The sequence below is a fragment of the Suricata suricatta genome, chromosome 16 (genome assembly GCF_006229205.1).
Source record: "Suricata suricatta isolate VVHF042 chromosome 16, meerkat_22Aug2017_6uvM2_HiC, whole genome shotgun sequence".
In the NCBI taxonomy this organism is placed as follows: domain Eukaryota; kingdom Metazoa; phylum Chordata; class Mammalia; order Carnivora; family Herpestidae; genus Suricata; species Suricata suricatta.
This window is the reverse complement of record NC_043715.1, coordinates 19,506,535-19,527,002: the sequence shown is the minus strand read 5'-3', so window position 1 is coordinate 19,527,002 and position 20,468 is coordinate 19,506,535. Positions and strand designations below refer to the sequence as shown.

At 40.0% G+C, this 20,468-nt stretch overlaps 1 long non-coding RNA gene across 13 annotated transcripts in view; it reads left to right on the top strand.

Annotated features, from left to right (window-relative positions):
• Positions 1-17,367, top strand: part of LOC115280780 — a 116,852-nt gene extending 99,485 nt beyond the window's left edge. For 5 of the 13 annotated variants that reach the window (XR_003903931.1, XR_003903927.1, XR_003903924.1 and 2 more), the window contains 4 exons: positions 7,017-7,115; positions 13,984-14,136; positions 16,956-17,043; positions 17,124-17,332. This is a non-coding gene — a long non-coding RNA (uncharacterized LOC115280780). Of the gene's footprint in view, positions 1-3,517; positions 3,574-7,016; positions 7,116-8,121; positions 8,204-13,964; positions 14,137-16,544; positions 16,882-16,955; positions 17,044-17,123 lie in introns of those variants that run through there. The other 8 variants (XR_003903930.1, XR_003903934.1, XR_003903935.1 and 5 more) reach the window with 8 other exon arrangements.
• The last annotated feature ends 3,101 nt before the right edge of the window (positions 17,368-20,468 follow it).

Here is a 20,468-nt window from a genome sequence, read left to right as displayed (position 1 = left end):
TATTGGTTAAGAACTCCAGAGCTAAGACTAGATTATCTAAGTCTACTTACTACTCCCTCTGTCACCTTGGACAAGTAACTTAATCCCTCCAAGTCAAGGTTTGCTCAGCTGTAAATGGGATGCTAACCAACCTTATGGGTCTGTTATGAAGATTCAATAGGATAATCAATGCCAAGTGCTTAATAAAGTGGCTGGCAATAAAGAATACTATATAAATGTTAGCTATTATTTTTAAGTCTGTAATCACAATGTAGTTCCCATTAAATATTTTTGCTTATTTTCTACCTAATTAGATATTATAAATACTTTTCATATTGCTACAAAGTTGTCATCATTAGAATGTTCAGTAATTTGTCTAGGCAATGGATATGTCACCATTTATTTAACCTGTTCTATATTGGATATTAAGGCTGCCTCCAACCTTAAACTTTAAAACAATAAGCACACACATAAATTAGCAATTTCCATTCATGCACCTTCTCCTGCATCTTGGATTATTAAGTCCAGGAAGGACTCCCAGGTGTTGATTACCACATACGAATGTATTTATAGCTCTTGACAAATTCCTTCCAAAAAGATATTTATAAAAATTAATTGGCATCAGCAATATAAAAGCATGGCCATTCCAACACACATTTTGTGTTATCATTTTCTATCAGAATAAAAGATGCAAAGTATAACTCATGGTTATTCTACTTAGCAACCTTTGTTTATTACGCAGGCTAACCCTTTTAAATGTTTATTCAGTGGTGAATTTCCTCTTGTGTCATGTTCAGTATTTCTGTCATTTCTTTATGTATCATTAGGATGTTTTCTTAATTATTTGCAAACACTCTTTATATATACTTTATATTAATACTTTTTTACTAATTCCTCAGGTGTACTGTCTCCCTCTGAAGTTGTGAAACAGAGTTATTTCTTCTCTTACTATTGAAGGCAGGTACATGTTGTCACATTCATGCCTGTGACCATGTGGAAAGTATCATAGCTGACTTTTGTTTCTCATTTCTGGAGGAATCTGTCACATCATTTCTGATCTTCTTTCAGAGTCAAAGCCTTTTCATCTGAGTTCATTCTCTTCCACACTCCATTCCCCTGAAATTGCACCAGAAACCCATGATCACATCATACCACCACCGATAAACCCTGTGCTGAGCGTTATAGTTCCTCCAGGCATCTGAAATGGTTCTAATGTTCACATTCCGAATGTCAACGGGGACTGTGCACCCTTCACTCTCAGTAGATGCTGGGTTTTATGCCCACCATTACTTTCCATTCACTGCCACCAATTCATATAGTGCATCCGTTTTCTTTCATTTTTGTTTCTCAACTCCTACGGCAAAGTTTAGCACCATAAAATATGTGACATGACTCGAAGCAGCAGCTTCCTGCTAAAACTTCAGAGCGAGAGGCACTTTTTTTTGGTTTTAAAGAAAGAAAGCCATCGAGCTACCAGCTGTTCTCCTAAAAAAGATGTGGCAGCATTAGCCATGCAGATCTTCTGCAGTTGTTCCCTGGCCACAGTGAAAAGGGATCTTTTCCCTTTTTTAAGGCTCAATTACATGTGGCTTTCAGGAACTGGCCACAGTAAAGATCTGTTATCTTTGTAATGGCTAAACTGAGTCCAGATGCCACACTTAGCCATTGTTAAGGTCAGTGTTTTCATTTCTTGATTCCATCTACAATCATAGAAAGACATAAAAGTATAGAAAATTGTGTTTTTAAAAGGTTACATGACATTAAAATGTGCCTCATTCTACCATCAAATACCAGTAAATGCCACTTAAAAGAAGTATTGCCTAGATTAGGGCAAGCAAGAATTCACTTGATCTTTCCCTGTCTCTGTGCCCTGCTCTTCAACAGTATTATCCAAGAACTATCCACAGCGTGGATGGAGAAGTAGACTGGGGACAGGTTTGACGCTAGGATGAGTTGTTATTCTTCCAATGACTTGAATAGCAAAGACAAATGGAATCATTGCTCCAGGTACACATAGTAGCAATGGCTAGTTTGCACAGAAAAAGCTATAATTTTGCATTTACATGTTCAGTAAATGAAATCTTAAGTTCCTACTTCCTGGTTTAAGAGCAATTCATCCAAAATGGTAGTCTACTCTTTCTCTCCCTACTCTCCTTAAACCCCACTCCTGCAGTGGAGCTTGGAATAGAGGAAGGGTGGGGAAATGATTGCTGAGGCAGGCTTTTTCTACTTCCCAAAGATGTGAGCTACCAGGGTTTATCACAAAAATTTTGAGGTAATTAAAATAATTAAGGGGAAGGAGAGAATAAGGGAGAGACCATACAGATGCCATCCAGTGCTCTGGAAATTGTCCTTGACTTATTCCTCTCTACCCTTCCTCAGCAACCAGTCACTTACTAAGGCCTGTGATTTCTATCTCCCAAAAAGTACCTCCCCAATGCTTTCCTACCCAAAGGACCTCTTACCCAGTGTTCATGAGTTGGCTAACTGTTTTTTCCTTCCTTCTGGCTCCAACTCACCTTCCACCCTATCACCCCAGGCACCAATTGATGGCTATGAAAGGCAAACATACTCATTTCTTTTATAAACTCCCTTAGTTTATGAAGCAGGCCCTTTGCTTTGTATTCTATAGAAAATAAAACCCAAATCTTAGGCTGTCATGTGGGAGAGAAAGTTGCACAGCAGGGTGGGGGAAGCAATCTGGAAATCCAGCTGTTCTCAGGCGCACAGTTCACAGTGGTCCTGCTCCTTAAAAGCACTCTCTTCACCTTTACTCTCAAACTTGTTGTCTAATCCTGATCCATATGGGGGTCCTCTGGTCTAACCTGGGTTACTTCTGCATTTTCCCTGTTACCAGCTCCATATTTTTCTCAGTACTATCAAGCCAGTTAGTGTTTATCTACCTGCTTTTCAGCTTCCAAAATTTTGTGGATGTTGCCACATCTTTCTTTCTTTGTTTCTTATTTATGCCTTTTAAAGAAATCCTTTATTGTCATTTTAATTGAATTTTCAGGAGAGAAAAAAATATATATATATATCTTCAATCTCCCATGTTTATTGGAATCTACCTGTAACTTCTTCTTTATGTAAATACAATAAACTAGTAATAGTCACACAGATTCATAATCATACACATACAGTATTTATGTGAGGAAATGAAAGGGAGATTTTCAAAATTTAAAAAATGTGTTGAGTCACAATACCATGCAAAAATGAAATTGATTAGAGATCATTTGTTGTTTAATATGGAACTTTAGAACAGAGCCCTAAAAGTGATGATCAATTTTTATGCTCTTAAAGCAGTACAACCCAATAATAAACATAAAACATATTAAAAATTCACCCATAGTATGATATCCAAAATCAAACTGTTTCTATCTTCTTTACAACTCTTGTGTATTATGAAATACACAGTTTCATAAATAGTTTCATGTGAAAATAGTCTTTATAACTATCACCTGTAACCGTTGTGGAGTTTTCCATTGGATTGATATGCCACAGTTCACTAATTCATTTCCAACTGCTTTCCTACCATAAGTAAGACTCTGTACACATCATCATGCTGCTGCAGCGGTGGTCCACCCCAGTGTTACCGTGAGTCCTACAGCATTTTGTATTATCATTATAGACCATGTTTACTCAATAGTGATAAGTGCTTTTCCATTATAATTTTTACTAGTAACTTTAGATATTGTACTTCCAATGTTTACCATGAAATTATGTTATGTATTGTGGGGAGTATTGATATCTTCTCTTCTTTTACATCTTAGTTATTAGTTTTCTAACCAGGTGGAATGAACTCTTTCTTCATTAGACACAGACCTACAGCATATTGTGGGACATAGAGGAGGGACGGACCTGACCAGTGCCTGTTTTGCATTCACAAGATAGTAAAGTACAGGCCGTCATGAGCGTGAGAAGACTGGTGTGCTCACGGCGGGGGCATGAGCTGAGGACGCCATGTGCCTGCCGAGGAAACAGTGTGGAGAAAGCAATCTCAGTAGATCAAACAGGAGAATCAAAGGGAGGCATATATTTTTAGAAAATAGAAGGAGTAAAGATACTGTCTCATCTCTCACATTTGCTGTCAACAATTTTTCTCATTTTTGCCTTGTGAAAACTTTTTTAGTATTTTGAATTGCATATATGTGATCAAATTTGTTGATCATATTTTTCTGTTCTTTCTCTAAAAATGATTCCAGCAAGATCTGGGTCATCATGGTTGACTTGGACAAAGGCATAATCAAGCTGCCACAGCTAACACCTCTCCTTAGGGGCAGTTATACAAACATCATTTTTTAAAACCATAAGCAATCGATAAAGAAGTATTTGATTAAGACAACACTGCATTAAGGCACTATTCTCGGAATGGCTTTGGCTGTCATGTGTTACAATGGCAATCAACATTGCTGCTCATTATTCTGAGTAGAGTGTAGTTATTTGGCTATTAATGACAGATAGAGGATGGGCCTGCAGGGACTGAGTCTGGCTCCATTCCTGATGCAGAAATACTTCTAAAATGCAGGACTGTATAAAATGCTATGGTCTTTGCTACATCTTGTTGCATTAAGACACAGAGAGAGTCACATTTTTTACCACAAGGCCCTGAGGACTTGATTATTGTTTGGACAACACTTCCTCACTAAGATATATGTAAGTGAGAGAGATGTCAAAGATATGAGCAAGGTTTTTTCTTCTAGAATTTATAGACAATTTGGGCTGATCAGGATACTTGGGAAACTACATTCAGTTACTACTTGCCTATCTATTGCTTGCTAGAGTATAAGCTCCTTGAGGGCAGGGATTATGTTTATCCTCCTCGTATCCATAGTGCCAGCTGTATAATGGAAGCTCTAGAAGCTCAGCGAATGTATATTAACCAGCTCGATGAAGTGCATGAATGAGACGTGTGTATGTTACAGCTCTAATCCTGCTGCCCTGCATGAGGGGCGGAGAGAGATGTGAGCTTGTGTGAGCTGGAAAGAGGATGGCCAACTGGGGAGGGAGAAAACAGACTACTAGCAGAGCCAGTTTGTGGGCTCAGCCTGTGGGTAAGCCGGGCCATGCAGAGAGGGGAAGAAAGGCGACTAAGGCAGCAAAGGGAAAGGTGAGATTGAGAGGTACAGCATCAAATCCCAGCCATGGTGGCCAGCGCAGATTGGCCACAATTACGAGTGTGTGGAGGAGGAAGGAGGACAATCAGGTAGGCAATCCTGTCAGTAAAGCCAAGGCATATTAGGACTCTCAGTAGGTAGTGGGAAACCATTCCAAATATATGTGTGTGTGTATAGAATGCCAGCATCATCAGATTTTTGCATTTGAGAGTGCATTCTAGTAGCACTGTGAGGAGACAGAGAGAGAGAGAGAGAGAGAGAGAGAGAGAGAGAGAGAGAAGCCTGGGCAAAGGGAAGCTAATTACTAAGCTTTTGCAGTGTGTGTATATATATATATACATATATATATATACATATATATATATATATATGTATATATGAAGGTGAAACAAAGCAACCTTAGTTGAAACTATAGATTTCATGCATTTATTAGGCAAATAATACATAGTAACTCTGATTCGAGGGTCTCTACATGCCACACCTGTGTTATGTACAGAAGATACAACTCTAAGCAGACAGGTTGCCTCACATGCATGAGACCAAAGTCACAAACTGCATGAAGGACAACAAAATCTGATCCAGCTTAGCGGTTTGAAGAAAGGCTTCAATAAGAAGACTTCTCAGTATCTGACTCAAAACCTGAAGGAGAAACTGGTGCCCCCTAGATAAAGAGGGTTGGCAGAGGATGAGGGTAGTGGAGGAGGATGTTAGAGAGAGGTGGGCGAAGAGCTTCTATTACCAGGGACACGGGACACTGTGTGAGCCGCACGCCACATTCTGTATGATTCTGTATGACTCCAGGCCTGCCCAGGTCAAGCATAGCTAGCCAGCGTGAAGATGTATTGATTTTTTTTTTTTTTTTAATCAGAGGAGATGACACAACCAGATGGTTGTTTTGAGGGGAAATTTTGGCTTTTTTCTGGAAACTGTGTTGACAAGAGTGAAAGGTAGTGTGGAGATACAACTTAAATGGCCACGAAAGGCAACAGGTGAGGATTGCTGCTCAGATCAGAAGGGTGCTGAGTAGGTGGAAGAATTCCACAATTATGTAGGAGGCAAGGGACCTAAGGGAGATAAAGGTAATTGCCAGTGTCATTAACTGTAATAGGAGTCTAAGTAGGTCCCAGAGGAAACCAGCTTTGGCAGGTAGTGTGGGAAGAACAATGAGTTTGATTTTGGACATGGCAATTTTGAGATTTTAGATATGCAGAAGTATAAATAAATCTAGATTTCAAGGTATGTGCAGATTTGAGTCATTGGGTCAGGTAATCCAAGTCCTCAAAGCTATCCCTACTCCAAGAAATGAGGGAGGGCATAAGGATAGATGCAGAAATGTAGGAGCAGACTAGCCTACAGTCCAGGGAAGTCCAAAGGAGAAGGAAGTCTCTGGACTGAGTGAGGAACCCCTTCATATTGTCTAGACTCCTACTACACTAGGAACTTTCCATAAGCAGGCTTATTACCCCACTCCAAGAAAGACTGGGGTGGTACCATTCTTTGAGGTGTCACTCACAGAGTTGGGGCCCTTCTTCTAAGGCCACACAGAAAAGAGTTTCAGAGCATTTAAATCAAGTCCATAATTTTTTTTCTATATAATTTAATGCTCCAATACATGAGATCTTAGGAGATCAGAAGTCTTGCTCAGATCCAGAACTTGATGACCTGACACCAAGAATCTACCCTAAATATAGAATGTGTTCTTCTTCCTTCTTAATGGACTCTACCTCCCGTGGTATTATTACAGACCAAACATATCAACTTCACACGTTGAAAACCCGTTGACGGTATTGGGAGCTAGGGCTTTGGGGAGGTATTTAGGACTGGTTGAAGTAATGGACGTGGAACCTTCATGAATGGAATTAGTGCCCTCTAAAGGATCACCTGAGAGCTTGCTGCTCCTCTCTCTGCCCTCTGTCATGCCAGGGTATAAGGAGAAGTCAGCAATCTGCAACCCAGAAGAGGACCTTCAACAGAACCTGACAAAACTGGCCCCCTGATCTTGGACTTTCAGCCTCCAGAACGGTGAGAAACCAATTTGCATTGTTTATAAGCCACCCAGTCTGTGGAATTTTGCTCTAGCAGCCTGAACGAAGAGCAGTAGGCAGAACAAAACACTCCTGCCCCACAAGATGTCCATACCCCAATTCCAGGAAACTGTGAATATGTTATCTTACATAGCAAAAAGGACTCTTCAGATGTGGTTAAGGACTTTGGAGAGATCATCCAGCATCATCCAGGCAGATCCAAACTATCACATGAGTTCTTATAAGTGGAAACCCCTTGCTGGCTGAGCTCAGGGGGAGATGAGACTATGGAATTTTCACAGGGATGTAACATTGCTGTCTTTGAAGATGTAGGAAGACACCCATGAGCCACAGAATGTGAGCAGCCTCTAGAAGCTGGAAAAGTCAAGGAAACAGATTCTTTCCTACAGCCTCCAAAAGAACACTGCCTTGCTGATACCTTGCTTTTAGACCAGCTAGAGCTATGTCAGACTTCTACCCTAGAAAACTCTAGAATAATAAATTTGTGTTGTTTGAAGCCATTATGTTTGTGATAGTATATTACAGCATTAATAGAAAACTGTTATATCTTATAGGAAGAATCCTACATTTAAGTTGTGTGGTGGGCTTAGTAGGAATCATGTGGCTCAGGGTCCCAGTGGGACCTGGAGTTGGGACCCAGATTTAGGTGGCTGTGTCCAGTGGCCCTAGCCCACCACACTGCAACAGCCAATTACCCTCACAGGAGTCAGGGTTCACTCCTTGGAGCTATTGCAAAAATGGCATTTGCTTTCACCTGAATGATACCACACCTGGAACATAAACACTCAGAGCACATAGCTTCATAAATAGATCATCAACAAGACAGAACGACCTTTCCATAGCAATGTGAGTCTGAAGGCCTGAGATCCAGGAGACCTGGTGGTATAAACCGTAACTCAAGGGTTGAAGAAGGCCAATGTCCCAGCTTGAAGGTAGGCTGAGAGAGCAAGTCCTCCCTTACTCAGACTTTTTGTTCTATCTAGGTCTTCAAGGATTGGATGAGGCCCATCCACATTAGGGAGATCATCGGCTTTACTCAGTCTGCTTAATCGAATGTTACTCTCATCGAAACCCCCTCAGAGACGTGTTCAAAACGGTGTTTACCCAGATATCTTGACATGGCCCAGTCAAGTTAGCACATAAAATTGACTATCACACATAAACCAACAGATATATCGATATGTTGATAGATAGACAGACAGATATATAAAGGAAAGCAAAAGAATCCTTACAAACGAGATCACCTATTAGTTTGACTCAGTTAAAGGCAAAATTTCTGGAGACGGAAAGAAAAAAGCAGTTGACAGTCACTGTTTTTCACTTGATTTTGGACAAGAAGGAACCTCTATGGGCACTAAGGTTGGAGGATTAGTCTAGTTTCACTTATTCCTGGAAGAAACACTGATTGTTTGTGGCTAGTCATTAAATGACTTAGTCTTTAAAAGACATGTTAATAGCTCTTAGTTTATGCGTGCATGCATTTTATTGACTGTGTTTGCTTATTTGAGTTCTTACTGGTTGTCACTGGTTTTGTAGAGGTGCGGTTCCTGAAGCCACATTCTCTGGTTCCCTGCAAGCGCTGGCCTCAACCCTACTAGTGCCCTCCTGGTACAGGAGAGTGAGGGAAGTTCTTGGTGCCTGAGTCTGTAACCACCAGCAGGTACCAGGTTCTTGACTTTGCCCAAGGAAGCATTCAAAGATGAATCATAGTAAAGCATAGGAGAGGGAGCTTTATTGCCAAGCAGAAAGTACACACTTAAGAAGCGAAAGTGCAGGTGAATTCAGAGGATAGGAGTCACTGGGGCAGATATGGGGGTTCCAGTTCTTAAGGGTGGTTCTAATTTGGGCACAAAATATTTATGTGGGGTTCTGGGAATAAACAGGATTTCCTAGGAACTATGCATAATATTATACATGCTTGACGTTAGCTACTGTACACAGGCACAGTCTGATTTTTCTCTTGCGGATACTCCATATGCGGTCAAGATCTGCTAGGAGTCCTCTGGCACCTCCAGTGGAGGGGTCATTCCCAGTCATTTGCAAGGTAACTGGGTTGTTGTGCACATGCACTGAAATGAAGCAACAGCATCAGGATCCTTAGAAACCACAGGTGTATCACAAGGCTACTTAATCTCCAGACACTCTGTCAGGTGTCAAACTCAGTTTCCTGGTTTTGTTCCTCCTGCAAATATCCAGCACTTGTGTATTCTGCCTGCTTCCTTCCATCATCAGTGATGGAAAGCAGGCACCCCAGAGCAATGTGATGTCATCCTGGGAAGGCATGTGAATCAGTACCAATGGAAGAGTTTACTGCCTGTGCTGCCTTTCCGTTCTTGGTGGGATAGACTTCTAACTTTTAGAGTTTTTTTAAAGAGTAGATTAATTCATTGAAAAAAAAAACAGCTTTCTCTTGCTCACATTGATCATTTTTATAGATATTGATGTGTCAGAACATTTAAACATACTCCTCTTTACCAGGGATGAGGCTAGGAAGGAAAAAGCCAGTAAAGGAGAAAAGAACTCTGTGATGCAACATATATAAAGATTTCATATAAATAAATAAGGAAAGAAAAATTAAAAGTAAGCCCTCTAATAGAGAAGTAAAGGACATAAACCAAACAATTCACAAAAGAGGAATTAGAAATGATTAACAGGGACATTGTGGTGTGCAGTAAAGATTTTCAAATTCTCTAATAAAAATCAAAAAAGGAGGCAATTGCAAAAATAAGAGGCAGTTTTTCACCCATCTAATTAACACACATTAAAAATTTAAAAGACAGGAGAGAAGAGAAGATGATGCTTGAAATTCATGTTTGGCTTAACTTCCTTTCTCCATTTCACTAGGGAGTGTTAATTAGCACAACCCTTTTAGGAACATTTTAGCAATATGTATCATGTGCCTTTAAAACATTGCTACCTTTTGACCCATTAATTCTACTTCCAGAATACACGTAAAAATGAACACAAGAAGTTCATTAATAAAGACCTTTATAAAAAATATACTTATGATAGTGATCCGCTGAAAATAGTGTACACATCCAAAGAATTAAAGTTTTATCTATGAAAAATATCTTAAAAACAAATTTCATTATTATTAAATTCAAAACTAGTTTTTTTAGAATTAAAACTTCCTTGAAATGTGCATATACCGGAGACATCAGAATCCTAAAACCTTGACTGGGATTATGCTTTTCATTTTTTATTTTCTAGATTTTATATAGGCAGTCCATATCACTGAAATCATTAAGAAAAAACTATTTTTAAAAAAATGTAGAATCTTTTGTGAAGTTCTTATATGGTAGCTCATCAGTGAGGCCCCAGATGAAGAGTCTTCTGTGTGGGTTTAGCGGGTTGGGGTGGAAATGGAAGTTGCTTGATGGAGCCACCCCAATCACACTCATAGAGGTGACCCTAACCTAGTAATCATTCGTAATATGACAGTGCCAAAGAAGCCTCTGCAATCCTCCCTCTACCAGCAGGAGAGAAGCAGTCATTTCGAAGGAAACTAAATTCATATTGGATGAGAGCAAGTCACAATCATTGCCAAAGCAAACTGTGTCAGAATTGTAGCTGATGAAAGTTTTATACTCCAAAACCCAGATCCTGAATGATTGGAAAGAGAAGGAATTCTTTGCAATTAATCTGTCAACTCCCGTCTCAAGGGATGTTAACTCTGCAAGCGCATGACCCCTTTGCCATCAGGTCCACCTTCCTAATACCCAGCATGTGGCACATACTATGTGCTCAAGGAATACATGTTAAGTGAACAAATAAATTCAGTTGCTCAAGCCAGATCCTAGGAGCCTTCTTGAGTCTTCTCTAGCCTCAGCTCTGTATCTAGTCCATCCTTTTAGTTCCACCTTAATGTGTCTCCAGTGTCCTCCCCGCTTTGACCGCCCATCCCTCACTCCAGGCCACCATCTGTCTTGTCTGGAGAACTTTAACAGCCTCCTGTCTGTTCTTTAACAGAACTTTAACAGCCTCCTGTCTGCTTTAGCATCTCTGGCCCTCTTCCTATGCATCCTCCACTGACAGATCAGGTCATTCTGTTGCTTAACTTCGAATTTCTCCAGCTGCTCCACCTTCTTCCATCCTCCTTCCATCTGTGTCCTTTTAAGGGATGGTCCTGCCCCGTACATGTAAGTAGGCTCTGTTCAGATCCAATCTGTACTAAGGAGTCCTGGCTGCGCTGATCACTCTGGATACCCAGACTTCACTTTGATTTTGTTGGTCCCAGTCCCCTGTGCTGTCTGCAGCTGTCTATCCCCCCACCCCCGTTTCTCCCATCCACCTCCCCCTGCTCACCATGCCACCATCACATTGTTCTTCCAGTTCACTTAAGTTTCTTCAATAACCAAGCTCCTTTCTCCCTCGAGGCCTCTTTGAGTCATGTTCTTTCTGCCCCTTGGCACACTTTCTTCCACACAGGTTTCAACTTAAATCACCAGTCTTGAAACACACCTTTCTTATCCACCTATTAAAGAAGACTTCCTTGTTAGTTTCTAAGTAGCTCTCACTTCTGGCCTTGTAGAGCACTTAGGACAATTTATAATTATATATATTTATCCTTTCAGTCTGTTTCTCCCACTGCCATGGAACCCCATGAGTACAGGAATGATGATCAGCCTTGTCTATTTCTGTATTCCAGTGTCTAAGTGAACAGCTGTGCAGAGTAGTCACTTCGTGTCTGTTTGCTAAATGTATGAATGAGCTCTGAAAGGGAGAAGTGATTGAAAACACAGATCCATTGAATGAGTGAGGGAGGGGGCAGACCAACATATAGTTGGGATATGGGTAAGAGCAAAATACTAGCAATAAAAGCAGCACTGATGTGTAACAGTCCATCCTGCCCCGAAGTTCACCAGTGACCCTGGTGAATGGCAGGCTGCCGTTATGATTCTGTGAGTACTAATGGATAATGATGCACTCCTCTCTACCTCTTTATAAACTTTATGCAACTCATTAGTGTGAACTCTCTTTCTTTGTAAAATATATACAAAATAAAGTAAAATAAATAAGCTTATACTTTTTGTTTTCAGTAATTCTCACCAATATTTGTTTATTAGCTGATCTTTGTGTTATCATTATTAACAAAGTATCCTGAGCTTTAAGAAAACTATTGGACCAACAAAATCAAAGTGAAGCCTGGGTATCCAGAGTGATCAGTGCAGCCAGGGCTCCTTAGTACAGATTGGATCTGAACAGAGCCTACTTACATGTACGGGGCAGGACCATCCCTTAAAAGGACACAGATGGTGGAGGACACACTTTGAAACTATGCACTGAACATGTTGGGAAAGCAATTATGAAGAGATTTAAGTAGATGGCAAAAATGAAGAGGTTAAGTCTTGATCTCTTCTGTGGTATATTAAATGGTAAGATGAAAAAGCTTTGGAACATCAAACTAAACTCATCTGGCAGATTGTTTTTGGAAAGAGACGAGCTTGTGCATTTGGACTCGTGTCAGCTGTGTAAACACCCCGTTGTCTAGCTGGTTACCTCCTTGGTCCTGGAAGCCCCATGCAGGCTTGCTCTACCTGCCCACGGATGCAGCTCCCTCCCCCGCCCAAACAAAACAAAACAAAACAAAACAAAAACATGTGTTATGCTAAAGGTGCCTGTCTGGGTGGCCTTGGCAGTTGCTGTCTCTACATTGGAGCACTTAAGGGTCACAATGACCCTTTTGGTGGGAAGCCAGCCGTGGGAAGCATGATTTTCTGAAAGAATAAGGGGTTGGGTGACATCTCTGACTGAATGGCAGGATGCAAAAAAGATGGTCTGCTGGCTGAATAGTCATTTTGTTTTCTTTTTAGGTCCCCCAATTATGTTAATTTGGAAACTGTATCTATTAATTGCCCAATTAGACATCTGGTAATCGCTCTCTACAGAAATATCCCAAATCATAGTGGTAAGGGCTGGGTGCACTATTTTATTGTATCGCAAATAAAAATCTAATTTAGATTTAATAAAAACTAATTTCAGCTAATTTAATACCAATTGATCATTAACAGGGTGCATTTTGTGGTTTATCAAGAATATAAGAAGGGTATATAATTAACTGGAAATGGCGTCCGCAAGGTTATAATTAAATTCTTGGTAACTTTTAACTGTCAGCAAATGTTTTACCACTTAATTAACATTTCAGAAGATGATTTATAATATGACTTGTTAAACACCCATTGCACAGAGTGCTGGGCAAGCTAATCAGTGTACTGATGGAGCTTCCTATTTACAAAGTGTTTCTTTTTTCAAACTCTGTAAATATCTTGCTGCAGAATAAATCAGGTATCTACATACCCTTTTAATAAAAATTAATAATAACCTATGGGACAAAGTGATCGGATTTTTAAAACATTATGGTCATAGTGTTTTATTCACATATTTAATTTCTATTCAGTGAAGAATGAGAGACTCAGACGGAATAGCCTAAAGTAATGGTTTCTTTGCTTGATTTCGTCTGCCTCCTTCCCTGGACGCTAGACACCACGTCTGTTAGGTTGTGGGGAGCAAGAGGGCCAGGACCAGTCAAGCAGTGGCGGGGTTGCACCCCCAGGTGTTTTCACCTCATCAGCAATCAGTGAATCATGACTTGCTGCCGGGATACAGAGGTGCGGTGGGGAGCACAAGAATGAGACAACAATGTCCATGATGTCTGCAATACCTAGTCTTTTTCTATGTCGTGAAGTTGACTGCAATGAATTCTTCATTTTATACTGACTTACAGTTTGGATGAACACATCAAATGCAAGTGCCTTTGTGAGATTTGAATAAGATAATGCTGATTAAGAGCGTGATGGAGTAAATACTCAACATTTGTTGGCCACAGTGCTTTTTCTTTCTCACAGGTGAAATGTCACATTGAGTTGGATGATCACCTGATCACTGTCTTTCTTCCTCACCGAGTCACAAGGCCTGTGAGGGCAGCCTCAGAGCTGGGTTTGATCACCCTTGTATCCTCCAGCACATAGTAGTAAAAGCGACCACAGTATCGACTTTCAGTGAGTATTTGTTTAAGCGATGAATGCATGAATGGAGTCCTTATTGTTCTTGCTTATTTGAAATGACCAACATATTTGGCCCTCAAATTCTGTGTTCTTCAAAAGAAGGAAAGAAAAGCAGAAACTCAGATTATGGTGTGTTGCTCATAAAGTGAACTCTGGTGTTGTAAAAACTGTGGCAGTTTGTTCTCTGTAGCAAGACAGGTCTCCACAGGACTCAAGCCACAGGATCTGTCTTTAACCTGCCAACAGACCTCCAGTGAGCGTGAAGGTGTGTTCTGCCTGCATTCTGTGCCGTCTCTGTGCTCCCAGGATGGCCATTGGAGCTTATGGGAGAATCATTTCCCCACAATACCTCAATATGCTTTTACACCAAGACTGGTCCTACAGGGGCTGTCTCATTTGCATCTGAAGGTATCAAAATCTTGCTGAGCTAGTCCCTCCCATCCCAAGCATCTTTCGAGATGTGAGCTCAGCACCGTTTTAACGTGATGCTTCTCGCTTTCCCCGAGGCCTGTTCCAGGAAGGTAAGCTATATTAAACTTGCTGCTGTAATGTTTGGGCTTATTGATTTTTTTTTAACTTGGCACCAAACATCCAACAGACAGTTTAAAAAAATCAAAAGGGGAAAGAAACAAGAAGGGGAAAAAAACTACACCCAACTGCAGCATTTAGCACTGTCCATCGTGCAAGCCATTTAAGGGCTTCTGCTCCAAAATGTATCAAAGTGAGGGCTCTTTTCTTGACGGCCTTCGTAAATGGAGGTGGCAGTTTAAGGCCAGAAGCAACACCAAAGGACAGGGATCTGAGTCCATACTTTTATATTGTCAGTGTTTGGCTGGCTCCCAGAAGGTAGAAAACACTTAGGTGAAGCTCCTTGCAAGAAAGGATTCTCTTCTCCCATTAGTCCTGGCAACCTCTAAATTTTGACAGCCAGATTCATTATGGGAACCTTGAGGTCTGTAGTATTACCACAAATTCAAAGGCACTCTTCACACAGTTGCCTCTTGAGAGTTGTAGGATCAAGTTTGCTCATCGATTATATTTGGCCTTTTTGAGCAAAGTGCAGGAAGCCTAGGAAGTGATGTTTAACACATTCTGAAACGTGAAGTCATCTCAGATTTGCCCCCAGTAACTGTCACTGAAAAGGAAGCTGAGGACAGAGTAAAATTCATCCATCCATCCATCCACCCATTCATCTCTTCCTCCATCCCTCCATCTGCCCTTCCTTCCCTGCATCTCTTCCTCCATCCATCCATGCATCCATCCAACAGCTATATGTCAGACATACACTAGGCACCATGGATTAGTAAGATTATAAAGTTATTTCATATCATCAAGTGTTTCTCTGTCTTCCAAATCTTTCATGCTCTTCTATCCTTCGTTTTTTGCTCTTGGTATTACCAACCCTTAAATACCCTTTCCTGCCAGGAAAATTACTTCTCATTGGTAAAATCCAAGTCCAAAGATACCATTACCCAAGAAATATTTCTCAAATGTTTGAGCCTGAATTGTTTCTGCCTATTTATTTGCTTGATTTTTTATGCATATGTATTCACTAGCTTTTGTCACATTTTATTTTAGTGATTTAAGATAATAATAGCAATAATAGCACCAATAAGTAGATTTGATTTAACAAATACTCACTATGACTGGGCACCTTTGCCAAGCACCTCATATGTATTATATAGTTAGTCCTCACAGTAATCTCAGGAATAATCTACTATTCTGACCTTCACTTTCAAAGAAACTGAGGCACAGACAAGTCATTTATGGGTCATTATAATTTGGCAGTGAGCTCTGCTTGGGAAGTATGAGGGACACTTTGAACTAAAAAGTTGAATTAATGCCTATCACAGAGGAACAAAGTAGTTATTCAAAAAATTATTGGATGAATCAGGGGATAAAAGAATAAGATAAAAGAATAAGTATGGGTCTCATCTCACCTTACTAAAAAATTGGACCCAATTAGAATAACCACAAAAAAAGGCAAAATTTTATAGTGATTCCTACTTAGCCACCTGCGTTTGTCATGTATGTGTGAATTTACTGTGAATTTTGGTGCAATTCAAGGGACTGTCTCTGGATGCTGGATTTATGTCAGGCAAACTAATATACTGTTTTTAATGTTTATTTCTGAAAGAGAGAGAGAGTGAAAGAGCATACACAAGTGGGAAAGGGGCAGAGAGAGAGAAGGAGACACAGGCTCCAGACCCTGAGCTGTCAGGACCGAGTCTTATACAGGGCTTGAACTCACGAACCGTGAGATCATGACCTGAGCCAAAGTCAGATGCTCAACCAATGAGCCACCCAGGTGCCCCAAACTAATATGCATTGTACATGGATTTAGTTATTTAGGAATTTACAACATCCTATGAGGTAAGGACACTTGTTATTTTATTTCACAGGTGCAGAAAAACCGAGGCTTAAAGATATTAGAAGCTTACCCAATGTTACCTGGCTAGGAAGTAGTGAATTTGGTGTTCAGAGCCATGCACACTATCTCCAGGGCCCTCAGACTTCAACGGTGTGTCTTTGCTAATAGGCACACAGAGAGAGATAAAGTGATAAATGGGAAGAGAAAAAGGCAGGTACAGAGAAAACAAGACAGGGACATCATTTCCGCAACAGCATACTTAGACTGTTCTATCCATACTTTTCTTTCAAGCTCATTGTTTTCAATAATGTCTATTCAAAGTGCCTTGAAATGCTAAGCACTTGAATAAAATTCCCCTGAGAAAAGGCTGAACTTCTCAATGACAAATTATGTATAATTTTTAATAATTTATATTAACATGGGGTTTCTTTGTTGCTTTTAGACTCAAAATGATATTATTAACTGCATAGCCATGGTGGCATGGTTGACCGTGATGCCTCTTTCATCTCTATGGGATGTTTTCTGTTCAGGTTTGTGAATAGATCCATATATACCACTGGCCTTGACATTCAAAGTAGCCCTACTAATACAGTTATTTCTTATCCTACAGGAGTTCAGCAAAGCTATGAATAATACAGATGGCATGTGCTCTTTCTACAGTTGCTTGCAATTGTTTATCTGTTCCCACCACAACCTTGCAATTCCTTTCTCAAAGATCACAAATGACCCTTTGCTCACCAGAATTAATGGCCTCTTCTCAGCTGTCATGTTCCTGGAACTTGTGAACCATTTGATATCCCTCATCACTCTCTCTGTGAAGTTCTTTACTGCCTGGGCTTCTTTGTCTTTGGATACTGGGCACCTTTTAATTTCACCATTTATTTATAATTTCACTTTATAGCTTGCAGAGATCACCACATTTTCTAGACTTCAGGGTCAACTTTTCTACTGATATCTCTAAAAATGGTCCAAAGCCTGTTCTTTTGATATAATGGGAAAACAACATTTTACTGTCATCCCATAGATTTTGGCCATCCATTTGAAAACTCCTATTTTAAGATTATCACCTGCCAGAGTCAATGTCCAAAACTCACATTGAAATAACTCTACCTGGAAAAGGAGCATAAACTGAGTTTTTCAAAGTAAATGTAAGACAACTTCATTTCTAATCATCAGACTCTTATACTTGTGATTTATCAGGCTTCTACCTGTTGAGTATGACAAACCACATTTCATCACTCCCCAGATTTTGGAGCCTGAGAAATATGACAGACAGTGAGTGAGAAATGGAAAGAAAATGTGAGCCCTTTTCAACTTATAAGAATTCAGCGGTTTTCAGATCCTGTCTACTGAGCAGTAATTAGAGAGGAATAGATGTTTACAACTACCAAAAAAAATGACCTATAATTGATACACAATTGTAGAAAAGAGTAAAGGAAAAAAATATAAGTTTTTAGAGAGGTTCATTTACTCTTTGAGTTTTCAAGGAGTAAAAGTTGTCTGTAGCGAAGCACAACAATTAATGTTTGTAGTGCTTCAGCACAACAATCCACCTGCTGATTTGGGTTGAACTGATGTGAAAACAGTTAGAAGTATCTCCACTCACTCTTGAGCTGTTTACAAGCATTTCACCAATTGACACAGCTTTCTAATTCTCCTTTAGACATTTGGGAGGTGAGGGCGCATGAAGCACCAAGTCATTACAAGTTATTACAGCTACCCATGGCATTCTAAGGGAGGTGTTCAAGCATTCAGCACTGGGCTATTGTTTTTAACCAGGCATGTCCAGAGCGGTCTAGGGTGTTTTCCTTGCCAAAAAGAACATCAGTTATAAAATCAGATAATTCAAGTGTAGGCTTTGGCTGCAAGGAGAATCAGTAAGTTGGGTAAAGAAAACAAGGTGAGGACTCAGGAGTTGCTGGGTTGTAGAAATCAGTAAGGGCTAGGGAAGTTGGGGGCAGGGAAAACTGAAACACATGTGTCTTGGATATGCACTTAGATGTCCTCAGGGCCTATGTGCCATTGCACTGACGCTGACTGAGTGGGATGTGGGTAGGTTGGTCTTGTTTCAAAGCACAGTGTTGGCAGGTGCAGGAGCCAGCAGGGCAAAAGTCCATGCTTATTTCTCAAAAAATATTGAATGAAGGACTGAAATGGTTAGGACCATTTCTTTGCCTAGAAGAGGATAAATGCTACACAAATATATTTTTTTTCTTTTTATACTTTTATAAGAGGAGACATTATTATAAGTACTTTATGTAATGACTTGATAAACTAAAAACTAAATCTCCTACCCCTGTTTTCTTTTTGGAATTTTTAAGTCCATTTACTTAGAGAGAGTGAGAGAGAGAGAGAAAGAGAGAGAGAGAGCGAGCGCACAACCATGCACATTTGCCTGTGTGTAAGAGCATGGGAAGGACAGCATCCACACAGTTCTCAGTGTCAGGAACTGTGAGGTCATGACCTGAGCTGAAATTAAGACTCAGATGCTTAACCAACTGAGTCACCTAGTGCCCCTCTTTGTGAATTTTTAAACACTGTTTGACAAAATAGGTGACATGACCACCTATTTTTCCTGTCAGTTGAACCAGTTGACACACCAATATTTAATTTCTTGAATAAGTGTCTGTTAACATCATGGTGAAAAAAGTAATACTGGTACAACCAACATGAATCATCACTGCCCCAAAACAGCAGTGACAGTTATTACAATAATGATAGTAATAGTACTAACCAACAACAGCAACAGCGCCAAGTTCAATAATTGAAGAAAGCAGAGACTTGGGGGTCAAATATGTCAAGACTTGGGGCACCTGGGTGGCTCAGTCATTTAAACCTCCGACTTCAGCTCAGGTCAGATCTCACGTTCGTGGGTTCAAGCCCCACATCAGGCTCTGTGCTGACAGCTAGCTCAGAGCCTGGAGCCTGCTTCTGGTTCTGTGTTTCCTTCTCTCTCTGCCCCTCCGCCTCTCATGCTCTGTCTCTCTCTGTATCAAAAATAAATAAAACATTAAAAATTTTTTTTAAATATGTCAAGACTCAAATATCTAAGATCTCTTTCTAACTAAATAATTTTGGGCAAGAAACACTTTAAGTGGCGATTTCTTATTTAGAAAAGGGCACTAATTATACATAATGAGTAGGGTTATATACAACTTTTAGAGTTAGGGGAAAGTGAGTATGTTACAAAATTAAAAAAAAAAAAAAAAGAAGGAAAAAATGCCCTGCATATCTTCTAATGCATATTTGGCTTCTAATACATGATAGTCCCCACATGTATTTTCATGATCCCAAAGCCAGCTGAGTAACTTTTGAAGAGTTTGAAGGAGAGAACAGTGACATTACAGACAGATGAGCAAAGGTTGTCCAAGTTGTTTTTTTCCCATACAAAACTGCATTATCCCTGGAACCATTTGGATATTATTGCCCAAAATTATTGTTAACTCCACAGTGCCTCACTTGAAAAAAATATATCTCTCTTTCTCTGTCTCTCCCTCTCTCTCCAATCTCACACAAATTCTTTTATATCCATAAAGTGAGATACTTTGACAAGTCAAAGCTGAGAGTAAAAGACGATGTTTATCCAGAAAGAAAGTGGTCAGAACAAACACCGAAATAGAGAGTAAGAGTGAGTTTTACACAATAACATATACAAATTCAGTTCTTACTTGAGAGGCAGTGTGCTAAGAATTTCACATATGAATCTTATTTATTCCTCAAAACATTGGAGGCGAGGAACATCTGACTGCCACTTTACAGGTGAGAAAACAGAGATTTTTATCAGTCATTAAACCAGTTGTTCAACGTCAAACAGCACCATGTAGCTAGCTAAAATTCAAATCTAAACAGGCTTTCTCCAGCCCGCATGCTCTACTTTAAATTTTTCCTATCCAGAAGGAAGGAAAGATTTAATATAAACAAAGATAGGGGAAAGGCAGAAAGGGAGAGGCAGAGG